The sequence below is a fragment of the Anabrus simplex genome, chromosome 9 (assembly GCF_040414725.1).
Source record: "Anabrus simplex isolate iqAnaSimp1 chromosome 9, ASM4041472v1, whole genome shotgun sequence".
Lineage (NCBI taxonomy): Eukaryota > Metazoa > Arthropoda > Insecta > Orthoptera > Tettigoniidae > Anabrus > Anabrus simplex.
Window position 1 is genome coordinate 89,710,348 of NC_090273.1, and position 10,433 is coordinate 89,720,780.

Genomic DNA, 10,433 nt, shown 5'->3' on the forward strand with positions numbered 1-10,433 from the left:
CATTATTACTCACTACAGCATGATAAAACTTTTTTTAAATGTGATTTTTAGATGCTATAAAAAGGAAGTAATATGTTCCAATAACAAAAATTACCAAATTTTATTAACCTACTAACCTATTATGCTATTACATTTGTTTACATTACAACACACAGTGTTCAGTGTTACATTAACACGTTGCAGTGTGAAGTCACTGTGACAGGCTCTCGTACTTTTCACTTGAATGAATTGTCTTCAACAACTTTAAGTTTCCACGCAGTATGTCATAAAACTCTACGCAGTTATAATCCAAGTTGCACCCCGTGATTACCATATGTTTTAAATTTTCAGGCTTTAGCCTGGATTTTTCATCTGTCCACAGATTGTTCATTAATGAAAATACCCGTTCTGTAGGAGCATTTGTTGCAGGCAAGCATAACACAAATTCTACAATATCACCTATATTCCTGAAGCCAATATTCCTATCTTCAAAATTAGTGAATATTTCCACCCACCTCAATTGATTTGGTGTACGAGACGAATTCCATTCCTTTACTTTAGTAACTGTGACATATTCCCTGACATTAACAATCTCATCAAAAAGCATTGTATCACATATATCTTTCCCAGTGTACTTAAGTATAAAATCTAATGACCTATGTACATCACTCCATTCGAACACAGAATTAAGATCTGCCCAAATTAACACACTGAGTTCAGAAAAATGAAAAGTCCACTGGTCTAAGTATTCCAAGCAAGTGGAGTAAAATATTTCAACATTTTTCTTGAAATGTAAAACATTAACTAAGCCATCATTTTCAAGGTTCTTTAGTTTAGATTGAACAACTGAGGGTATAAACACACAGTCTAGCCTATTTGAGAGCTTTTTCCTGAGATCCTCAAGTACTTTACAAGCATCCAACATAACATGTTGCCCCTATAATAACTGAATAACACTGTGAAAAATTGCTGCTTGAGTATGCACAAAATTCAAGCACACCTCAGACAAGGGATCATCAAAGAACTGTTTGATTACAGTTGGACACCTGCTTTGTGATTCAAAATATGATTTCAGGGCCGGATACAACTTCAGTACTCGTTCAATGGAAGGTAACAAGGAAAGCCACCTTGTTCTACTGAAACCAAGAACTTTGGAATACCGGTACTCAATTTCGACAAAACTCAATCAAGGAGGCCTTGCGTACAGTGTAAATGTGAAAATATGAGTAGATTTTTTGCACTACACTTTGAACACAAACTGGAAGACAGTCCACAGCAGTTTGTATTGCATTGTTGACTATGTGAGCACTGCAACCAACACCAACAATCGATTTCTCAAGAGACTTTTGCACGATGGAATAAACATTTTTAGAACCTTTCCGAGATGAGCCACCGAAGTTAGTATTAGTGTTGTCTGCACAAAGTCCAACCACTTTACTTTCAAGATGAAAATCATTTAGCGTTTTCAGGACGAATGACGAAATAATGTCAGCAGTTTCCCCTACCTGTTCTTCAAAATCTAACAATTTTACCTGTACCCCCTTGTTGTAAATAAAATAGCGAACAAGAATGGGGAAAAGTTTGGTGGATTTATGATTTGAAGAGTCTGTGTAGACCGAGACATAGTTCACATTTTTCAAGTCCTTTTTCACTTCAGATATCGCAAATAGACTGATCACATTAGTGGCAATAGCTTCACACTTTGTCTTAGCACACGAATATTTTGGTTCGAAACACTTCTGAAGCAGTTTAGACGTGCAGTCTGCCGAGCGAAATGTTTGGTTATGTTTAACAGTATGGAATGCAAAACTGCCTTCAGAAGCTGCCATTTTCCGTTCAGCTGACCCCAGTTCAGCTCCACGAAAGAAAGTAGCGAGAAATGAGCTGAATGCAGCAGCATTGTCAGCGAGTTTGAGCTTCTTAGTATCCAAATGTCGTACAATCTCGCTTTTCCCGCCGTTTGCTATTGAAAACAAAGGTGAACATTTGGTGCAGCGGACATCGCTTTTCGATTTATCTGGTACTATAAACGGGTAGAGAAACTGCAATTCGGCATTTAGTACACATTTACCTTTAACTTTCGGCATGATTACCACGGCTAGCTTAAACCACACTACCTGATCATCTGGATAATCACCAGTACCGTTGCCTACGTTATACTCAGAGCCGTGAAAGAGTTGTCACAACGCCAGTACCAGCTAGCAGCTCCTCAGTACACAACTACACTGCTCCAAACTGCTCTTCCCCTCGTGAAAGTAACGACCGCAACGACAACCGGAAACAGGAGTGTTTATATTTGAAGCTGTAGCCATCTTAAATTAAATATTCGTTATTTTTCGTCCCCTTTCATTCGTTTAAAACATTAATAATTACATATACCATATTCTGCAAAAGAAATGAAACCATTTATAATGCAAAAATATTTCGCAGTATTTTCGCAGGATATTTTATAAAAAGCAGGATATTTATACAATTTTCGAGCCTCTTCGCGGACCGCAGGATAGGGTGTTAAAAAAAGGAGTATCCTGCGAAAAGCAGGACATCTGGTCACCCTACATCAGGACCACAATGGAAGGGGGCGGGGAGGAGTAAGAACCTGAATATCAAACTTCAGTGATTTATACACCACCAACGGTATAAGGCAACGAAAATGAACTTTCAAGGTCAAAAGATAAACAGGGACAAAGAATGACACTTATCATAAGTCTGTAGAAAGGGAACATCATCAAGCACCATACTTACGCAATAACTTGGTGACAACATAATAATAATAATAATAATTGTGCCGGGAGGTACAACCCAACGCCGCGCATTTAAATCTTGCGCCTAAAAGAACTCCTCTACAGGAGAAACAGTGAACTTGAAACTAGACCTACTTAAACCTTTACTCAGAAGATGTCACTACAATAATTTGACGTAATTTTGTTATTGTGAAGTTTCCAGTACTGCATGAATTTATATTCGTTTTGTTTGCCCTTCGTCAAGAAGTTTGGACTATCTTCAACAGATGTCACTGCTCATAAACTATGATCATGCACCCTGGTGCGAAGTGGATGAACTTTGATTTAAAGAGGTTTTGTATTCATAAGTTTTTTACTAATTGATGTTCATTTATTTTTGGGTTGGCAATATATATCTTTTCTTTCCGCTAGTTTTGAATCTAGCCAATTCCAAATTTCTGTAATTAGTTTTCTACCAATCACCATCTTCTTCTTCTTCTTCTTCTTCTTCTTCAATTTTGAGTGTAACGTGTAAATTCACCAATAAAGTGAGAGGGCGGGGCTGGTTTATTCATGAAAGGTCTCGAACTTTCCCCGAGGGTTTATAAACTGCGGATTTTCACGTCTCTTGGCCAATTGATCGTCATCTAACTTAGTGTGTGTGTCAAGCAGGAGGCGGGAGGTGCCTCTTTCTTCGGGCAGCAGTACACCGACAAGGTAATGGCCAATTAACAGCTTTATTTCTTGTTAGCTCTGCAGTTTAACCCGAGGGAAGGGTCCGAATATTGAATTATGTAACCTTCTTTTATAAAATGTAAATTCTGTCGGCTAATGTAAATACTTCATAAAATCTTTAACTGTAAAGCGGGGATAGAGAGTGATGTACCCTCTCGAGCTCCCCTTCATATTGGTTTGAGGTGACTACGTTTTGTAACTGGTTTTCTTCCTTTCGGTAATGTCTTAATTTATTCTTCTACGAGTCACCTCCATAGTTTGGGAATAGCCCCTGTTTCACCGGCCTAGTGCCCCTTAGGTTTTAAGTACTCATATCTAGGAGTGCAAGCATCCGCCTCCTTTCAATTTGTGTTCGGGCCAGTTATTCAACCGTTTTTCCTTTTACATGAAGGCCCAGTAGGTTGGGTATTTAATACCCCTGTATAATCTTTTTCCTATTGTAAGTTGTGCCTTCAGAGGCCAGATTTTGTAAGTTGGTGTTGCCTTGAATAGGCTTAGGAAACTGAGGGTCTGTTTCAATTATGTGATTGTAACGTGTGCCTCTGGGAGGCTAGAAATTGTAGTTTGGGAGCAAGTGCTCCATGTATCGAGTGTTTTCTGCCCTTTGAACAAATTTGTGATCTTTGTAAATTTGAGCTTTTAGCTCAGGGAACGCAATGTGAGGGGCTTGAAGCCCGGGACCTGTGGAATTCTCTAAAATTGTGTTTTCTTAACTTGTTATTTGTTGATTTTGAAAAGAAATATAACCTTTGTTAAAGTTTTAAATAATTTTGAATTCGTAGTTAGACCCATTCCAGCTTGCACCTTCTTTCACCTCTGCTGGTCCACGGGTAACCTCGTAACAAGTGGTAGCAGAGCGTGGTTGAATGAATCTCAATTAAGCCCCTTTTGACGGCTAAAAAATAGGATTCGGTTTGTACTCTAACGTTTTCTCAGTCGCTGGAATTTCTTTTTTCTTTTCCAAATTTGTAAATTTCTGCTACTATGTCCGGTCCTCGCGAAGTCCTCCATCCCGGCTACTTGCGCAAGGAGGAATTAATTTATGAATTGTTAATTAGAAATGTTCAATCTGGAGGCACGATTGCGGCAGATACCGCCAAGCTTAAGGAATCCCTTGAATTACCTATTAGTATCCCAACTTTGGGAGAGAAAGATATTGATGAGGCTCTCGCCACTATTACCGCCAATACTACTGAATTAGCATCTGTAGTTAGCTTTTTTGAAGTAACTGTTCATTCACCAAATCAACTTAAAAGAGTACAGGCTAGGTTGTACCATTTTTGCAATAGAGTAAGGGACATATTGTCTCTTAAACTAAATGAAGATCATGCCAAGGAGGCTAGCAATCTGGTGGAACACCTTTCTAAAATGTCAAACAGAGTTAGTCAGTTGTTGTCCGGGACTGCTACTCCTAAAACCGATCAAGCCCCTTTAGTCAACTTGCCTGCTGAGGAAGATTCTTCGAAGGGTGAAGAAGGTAGAAAATCTGTGGCAACTCAACAAAAGTCTGCCGCATTAGGAAATGAACCTGAGCGTCGTTCATCTATTCCACCTTTCTTTTTCAATAATGCTGTCTCTGAAGCTTCTTTCACCCCTAGGCCATTACCTACTATGTCACCTGGGTTTAGTAGTTTGCCTCATCCATTGACCATGTTGCTTAGGGGAATTTCAAAATTTTCTGTGAATTCTACGATCGAGGTCATTTCATTTTTAAGATTTTTAGTTGAATTTCAGGATCACGCTCTAGTGTTTTCTCTCTCTCCTTCACAAATTATTCAAATTATTTACCCTTACTCCATAGGTGTCCTCTCGGACAAAATAGTCCGAGCCATAGCTGAGCAATCGTCTATAGAAGACTTCCACGCCCATCTCTTAGCTAACTTCATTCCGGCTCGAGCCATGTCTTCATTAATACAGAAGTACTATTTCAGAGTACAGCGACTGGATGAAAATCTCGCTGACTTCACCCAAGACATTATATTCTACACAAGGGTATTTGCTCTTCATTTCCCAGAAGATCAAATTGTTCAGACCATTGTGGAAGGCATCTCACCACCCTATAGGTCATATCTGTGTTTTGCGTCGCGTCCTCAAACGTTTGCTGAATTAGAGGCTATGGCTGTCTCAGCCGAAGGAGTTAGGTATGCCGACACCTTACGTGTCGCTAAGGAGCCCCCTCCGTCCTCGAGTAATTTTCGGCCTCAACCTCGCCGAACAATCCCCACCCGCAAATGCTATTTTTGTGGGTCGCCAGATCATCTGCGTAACAAGTGTCCTTTGATTAAATCCAGTGGGACAAAGAATGGAGCAGGTTCATCACAAGGATGTTTCAAGTGCGGCTCCTTTAATCATATCGCCAAGAATTGCCCTAATGCCAATAGCACCCCCTCCTGTTCAACTTCTGGTGCAACTTCCACCAACTCGAATAATCGAAAGCGACTAGTGGCATCGCCTGAGTCGGCAAATTCATATTCCCAAGGCTCATCCCCGGTCAAAACCATCGAAAGCTCGAAACAGGGTAGCAGTTCTTCTAACCCCGCATTTGAATGCCCCAAATAATGTCTTAGGTTTGCGGCGGAGACCCCCGTACTTGTACCTTTTCTCAAAATTGAGTTGAATAATGAACTGTTTACTGCTCTATTAGACTCTGGGAGTGTTTGTTCTATTATTTCGGCTGACTGGTATTCTAAATTAAAGTCTGTTTGTAAATTTTCTGATTATTGTTCGTCTTCGGATCAATGCGTTTCGGCTAACTCATCTCCCTTGGAAATTTTAGGTTTCATCTTTGCCAAAATTCGGATTTCTAAATTTACTTGGAAAGTAGAATTGTTTGTGGCTAGGCAGTTGTCTTGCCCCATAATATTAGGAGCAAACTTCATGTCTCATACCGGTCTTGTGCTCGACAGGCAGAGCAAGTCGTGCACCTTCAAATTTGCTAATAATTGTAAAATTTCCTTGCTAAAATGTAATTCTATGTCATGTTCATCTGTTTCGCCTACCCAGGATGAGATGTTGTTAGACCTTAGACATCTACTTGAGGAGCAGGCTGAGATTATTCGTAAGGTGTGTCAGTCGTTTCCGGATGTATTTTCTGATACTCTTGGTGTTACTGACCTTATTGAATATAAGATTGAGGTTACGGATTCGGTCCCTATTAGATTTCCACCTTATAGGCTATCTCCTCCCAAAATGAAGGCTCTAAAGGAGATTATCGATCATATGTTAAAGGATGGTATTATTCGACCCTTTAAGTCGCCGTATTCATCCAGCTATTTTACTGGAACCGAAACCCCAAGGCGGCTTCAGGCCTGGCATTGACTATAGGGCTTTAAATCGGAAGGTGGTGTTACAATCTGTGGCTCTCGCGGACCTTCACTCTTGACTTTCATGGTTTTGGAAAGCTTTCTTCACCATCTTAGATCTTAATCAGGCGTATAATCAGATCCCTCTAGCTGAAGAATCGAAACATCTAACAGCTTTTGCCACGGATTGGAACTTGTATGAGTACAACCGCGTGCGTTTCGGGCTCCCCACGGGGGCAGCTGTACTCACCAGACTGCTAGATATGTTCTTCTCTGACATCAAGTTTGGATACTTATACTATTATCTTGATGATGTCTTCGTATTTTCTGAGACGTTTGAAGAACACCTTGTTCATCTGAAAGAGGTCCTTAATCGCCTTCGTAAGGCAGGGTTAACTGTGAAGTTATCTAAGGTAGCTTTCGCTAAGCATTCCATGTCATTTCTAGGCCATATCGTGTCGCCCGATGGAGTTTCGATTGATCATTCTAGAACACAGGCCATCCGAGATTTCAAACCTCCCAAGGACATCAAAGGTGTTACAGGTGAACTATGTAATGCGAGTGGAGTGTATTTTTTTGAAGACCTTGTTTGAAAAATACGATATGATGTTTTATTTTTATTGACCTAACCTGTACTGTATAATGTTGTAACATAGGCATTTGTAAATAGTAGAATTCTGTCTATAGTTCCTGGAAAGATCCAGAAAGTTACATAACTTTTGTACAGGGTGGGTTACTTTGTTGGTATGTGTTCTAGAAAATGTGTTCTGTCTATTCTGGAAAAATACGACTTTCGCGATCATGCGTATTCTAGAATGTTAGTCAAAGTTCTCGATCGAAAGTAAGGTTGTGATCATGGGCGCCCGCAGGATCTTTTCCAGCGGGGGGGGGGGGCATATTAACAATTTTCTTGAATATAAAAACCAATATAACGTCAGCAACATTAAATTGTTTACAGAAACTTCCAGTTATAACATATGCTAGATGACTGTCAGTAATTTCAGTTTATGAAATAATCTGGTATGATATTAAACAATTGAACATCAACATCTTTAGAATTCCCGGGGGGGCAAGTACCCCCTTGCCCCCCCTTGCGGGCGCCCATGGTTGTGATGGGTGAGTCTAGGTGGCGATAGGGAACACGTGCACGCTGATTGGTTGCCTCCAAGGCCAGTAATTCCTGTATATAGTGAGCGAGGCAGTGTTCGAATTAATTCTGTATCCTGAATTCTGTCGGTCTCGGTTTATCTGTCTGCGAGCAGCCTATCTGGTTGACATCCCCCGGCTTCGGGGATGGCACTCTGCTCGGGTAAGCACTCTTGAATTCCGTTCCTGCTAAAATTTCCGTAATGTTCCGATTTGCTTTTTATACAGGAGTCTGCCCTAACCTCGCCTAGATTCACCAAATTAGTTACTTATGACGCCTTAGTTTTTCAGCTGGACTTACCTGTTCGTTTCCGAGGCATTCCCGTTTTGTTTCACTAAAATATGTATATTGTAGTTTAATAGTATTTCCTTTGGGGTTTGCCTCTGATAGTTCTGTATCACTTTAGGTACGCTAGATTTTGGATAACCTGTAAATTGCATTGTACTACTGCATTGGTAACTAGATGTACAGTTGATTTGTAATTTGAATTTACACTGCTACGAATAACCTATGTATATCACTGAACTTATAGCTCATAACTTGGAATGTATATGTAGAATTATCTTGTAAATAATATTTTTAAAAACTAAGGATCACGGTGATTCATTTCGGAATCCGCTATCTAAGCCATGTCCATGCCTTTGGTAGGTTCCCAGCCCTTCCATCTTCCCGTTTTGTCGTTCACTAGTTGGCCCTACTGATAGTTACGTACTTGTTTTGTTGGAGATCCGCGTAAAGGCTAGTTACTGTTTTTCCGAGTGTGTAGTGTTTTCTTATATTGTGTATTGTACTCGTACCTTCCCCTTTTAACTGTGTTTGTGCCTTGTTTGGTGTTACCACTGTAGTAGAGGTAACAAAAGGTATTGCCAGGTTCTCGGCATGGCGAATTTCTTCAGGAAATTTATTCCTAACTTTGCTCACGGAGCGGTGCCCTTGAACTTACTCCGGAGGAAAGGCGTCAAATTTGATTGGGGACCGTCTCAACAAGCCGCTTTTGAAGACCTGAAATTAGCCCTTTGCAACGCCCCTGTCCTTGCTATGTCTGATTTCTCGAAGAAATTCATCGTTCAAACCGACGCCTCGTCGTCGGCGGTGGCTGCTGTACTTCTTCAAGAAACTTAACTCGGAAGGCGACCCATCGCCTACGCATCTAGGACACTATCGGCTCAAGAAGCCAAGTATTCCATCTATGAACTTGAGGGTTTGCCAGTTTTATTTGCGCTAGAGAAGTTCCGACTGTATCTGGAACATGTCAAGTTCGACCTCGAGACAGATAATCAGGCCTTAAGTTGGGTCTTAGCTAGGCCGCGTCGTACTGGTCGTATAGCCCGTTGGGCCATCAGGATTTCGGCCTTCCAGTTTGATGTTAGTCATATCAGAGGATCTGAAAATGTTGTGGCCGATGGATTAAGCCGCATGTTTGCTCACGATGTGGAGACCTCCGAATTGGAAGATTGTTCTTCTCTTCCCGCACCCATACCTTCGGGCATTAAGGCCATTCTAACTGATGCCCCCATGTTGTTTAGAGATATTGAAAAATATCAACGTGAAGATCCTGTGCTGGCCCCTGTTATGGAAACCCATTCTTCTGGGGAACATGTCGTCTCTTATGTGTTGAGGAATGGGGTTTTATGTTGCCCGTCGAGGCATGATCAAAAGATGAAAGTTGTGGTTCCAGCTGTTCTTGTGCCTATGATCTTCAAGTACTATAATGAGACCCCATATGGGGGCATTTAGGCATCTTCAAAACTCGGGAAAAGATCCGAGAGATGTTCATTTGGAAAGGTATGGACGGCGAAATTCGAGAGTTAGTAAAATCTTGTAAATCGTGTTGGCTTACTAAATCCACCTTGTCCACTAAGCTATGTCTATTATCATCTCATCAACGCCTCTATATCGACTACGTTGGACCTTCCCCCTGTCAAAGCGGAACGCCAACAAATTCATTCTAGTGTGTGTAGATGGTTTCACAAGATTTTCCTGGCTATTTCCGACTAAGCTGGCTACCGCTCAGTCCACCATTTCTTGTTTAAATACCATCTTTGCTTCCTTTGGTCCGTGTCAATATATAGTTTCTGATAATGCTAAAGCCTTTACCTCCAATCTCTTCTGTAAATTCTGTTTTGATCTGTCCATCTCTCATGTAACTACTCAACCATCTCTGGCTGAGCGGGTCAATCGTAATCTGAGATCGGCGCTCATCACATTTCATCATGATCATCACTCCTTGGGATTCGTCGATGCGTTGGTTGGCCTTTGCTTTGAATTCGGCAGTTCATGAATCTCATAAGTTCACTCCAGTTTTTTTTAATGTTTAAATTTGTGCATAACACGCTGCCTTTTAACCTTTGGTCACTCAATGATATTTTACCAGTGATAATAGATCCCGATAACATTAGAGATCTATGGAAGAAGGCTAAGGCCAATCTTAAAGTGTCCCATGAAAAGGTTAGGGAAAAACTTTGTTCCCGCGGGCAAGCTTGCCCCCAGATTTCATGGGCCGTGTATTATTTTAGCTTTTTTGACACCGGTTACTTTATTAGTGAGCAA